The sequence below is a fragment of the Nansenia antarctica genome, assembly GCF_963989245.1.
Source record: "Nansenia antarctica genome assembly, chromosome: 1".
NCBI classification, from domain to species: Eukaryota; Metazoa; Chordata; class Actinopteri; order Argentiniformes; family Microstomatidae; genus Nansenia; species Nansenia antarctica.
The window spans coordinates 90427142-90430448 of NC_137674.1; positions in this window are offsets into that span (position 1 = coordinate 90427142).

A 3307-nucleotide genomic window follows, 5' to 3' on the forward strand; every position below is an offset into this window, starting at 1 on the left:
TGGAGAGGATAGGAGATAGCTGGGATGGTTTAAAGCATGGAGAGCTCTTTGGCCTATAGCTGCCTCTTTAGCCTCTTGAGCCTTGCTCTTGTCACCAACAGCCTCCATCATCCATCTGAGGCGCCCTGATGTGTTTCCTATTATCTAACACACACACACACACACACACACACACACACACACACACACACACACGGCATGCACACGGCACACACACAGAAACAGACACACACACACATGTTGACATCAGGGCTGGACTGGGACAAAAATTAGGCCCTGGCATTTTTGGCCCAGACAGGCCCATCCCAATCGGTCGGACCACACCCACCAGCACAAAAAGACTTGCCTTATATACTCGTCTTATATACTGTGCTGTACAGTCATATGACAAACTGTAGTATTCCCCCAAACCACTACAAAGACAACTACATGCAGTAAGCAATGGTACCAGTGCAAGTAGACCAGTGTACTCACTCACTCACTGGCCATGGGGTACACAATCTCCATACTTGACTCAAGTATAGTAGAAGTAAAATGTTATCAAAGAAAAAGCACCAGAAGTCAAAGAATAATTTCAAATGTTTTATTATATTAAATAATATATAATAAATTCAAATATTTAAGTACTAGTAATAAATGCATCATAGACTGTAAACTCACTGCTAAATAAAAAAGAAAGACTGTTAAGTCCAGTTAAATTTTTCAAACAAACGGCAACGGCAACCTTTGAGAGAGAGAGAGAGAGAGAGAGAGAAACAGAGACAGAGACAAGGGTGATCTCATTTAGTAGTAGTAGTAATAACCTACTGGTTAACGGAAACCCAGCTGTACAGCTACTAGGGGTGTAACGGATCACCTAACTCACGGATCGTGTCACGGTTTTTGAGTCACGGATCGGATCATTTTTCGAATCAACACAAAACATAAAAATAAAATGTTTTTCCTCGAATTCTGTAAAAACACCACTTTTACTGTGTAAAACCCAACAACATTCAAGATGTCAAAACTGGTGTATATATATATGTGTGTGTGTATATATATATATATATATATATATATATATATATATATATACATACATAACATATTCTACACTCAAACATTAGGCTACATATTAAACAGAAACACACATTCAACTTAAATTATGCAGTAGGAGAGAGGGAGGAGGCACCTGGTTGCAGCAGTGAATCACTGGGCTCTTTAAAGCAGACAAATAAACATGTTTTATGTCACTTTTAACTAAATAATAAAGTGAAACCTTACTTTAAACATGGTATGAAAAAATTGGCTACATTATCAGAAGTTGTCAAGCTGCCCTTTTCGTGCCTCCCGTCAACACACCAGGGTGATGTGCGGCAAATGTGTGACCATGCTCGTACGACTTTCACGTTGCACAACGCTTAAACACCGTAACTTTTTTATCGACCACACTTTGTCCGTCATTGTTATAATTGACAGAGAAGCCAAAGTGCTCCCATACATGCGATTTAAATGACGAGGGAGGCATTTCGAGTTCTTCTCTGTCGCCAACATTAGCAGCACTACTCTACTCGCCATGATACACTTGGGATGCGTTCGTAAATTTGCTCTGAGAGCGCCGGAGAGCACACTGGGTCCGACGTCATAAAGGGTCCAAGTAATTTGATTGGACAAGAGGCGTTCCATGAATGCTGATCAGATTCCAGAGCGAATTTACTAACGCAGCCTTGTTGTTCTGGATTTTATTTTTCATTATCAACCTATCATTGCGCTTTAGAGTAAAACAAAGCACGCAACTGTCGTCTATCTTTTCATGGCAACTCTACATTGTGACAAGGGATATTAACTAATATTAAGTAATATTATTACTTGGTTACATTTTGCAATTGATCCGCGGTACACATGCGTGCCGAACCGTGGGGGGCGATCCGTTACACCCCTACACAACTACCTATATTTTCCTTACCGGGTCAACGGTTACAGGCTGACTCGGCCCCGCTTCTTCTGTATCCTCTCTATCCTCTGTATCTGTACCCTGCTCCCGCTCCTCCCTGCTAGCCTCCTCTTCAACCTGTTGCTGTTGTTGCTGTGGTAAACTTGAGGGTGCAGCAGCCCCTGCAGCAAACATGTCCCTAATGTTTACACATTTGGCAGCATCTGCCTCGAGTTTCTTTTTGTTTTTCTCCCTAAGTTTTTCCCAGCCTCCCTTCCGTTTTTGTGTGCTTTTGCGCTCCATCTCTCTCAGTATCCACTATCCAGGCTAACTACATTTATTTTGCCGGCCGGCTCGGCCCAAAACTACCGCGAAACTGAGACGGAGGTCTGGTGCTGCGTGCGTGACCCCTGACCCCCCCCCCCTCTCTCTCTCTGTTGATTGGGCCAGCCCAGTGTCTGTATAGAAAATTGACCAATGGGTCGCTGTCCCCGATTTATGGGCCGTTCGATGGTAGCTTCCGATTTATGGGCCGTTCGATGGTAGCTTTCGGCTGGGCCGGCTGCTAAAAAAATTAAATAATAATAATAATATTATTATTTTGCCGGCCGGCCCGGCCCAAAACTGCCGCGGCCCACCGGGCAAATGCCCGGTATGCCAGATGGCCAGTCCAGCCCTGGTTGACACACACACAGACACATGGCATGCACATATACACACACACACCGACATAGTCACACGCCGTGGGCCTGTACAGTACACCCTGCCAAATGTCACCTTTTTGAGTTCATCATGCAATAAGGGATAGGACCTGGTCCAAGTGGTCCAAATGTATTGTCCTGTGAGGTAAAGGTTGAAGTAGAGGAGGGCAACAGCAGCAGCTGGTCAGGCCTGTCTGACTCAGGATCACAATGACTCAACCCATTGGCCCATCCACCTGTCACTAGCGCTAATGGCTGGCATTTTGCAATCTGTTTCAATAATGACATAGACAGTAACCGTGCGCATTTGTCCTGTCTGAGCCTGCCTGACTCTCTCTCTCTCACACACACACACACACACACACACACACACACGCGCACACACACACACACACACACACACACTCATTCATACCATCTCTCACACCTACTCCCATTCACTTTCTCTCCGTTTCTTTCTCCCTGGTTCTCTCTCACACCCACATCCACACACACGTGTGTACACACATACACACCCACATCCACACACACACGTGTGTACACACATACACACACACACACACACACATACACACACACACATACACACTCAGGTCTAAATTACACAGGAGATGAAATGATGTCTGAGATCTGGACGTGACGGATGACTGGTACAGTAAGCGGTGTGGTATTTGACTGACAGAATACCAGCGTA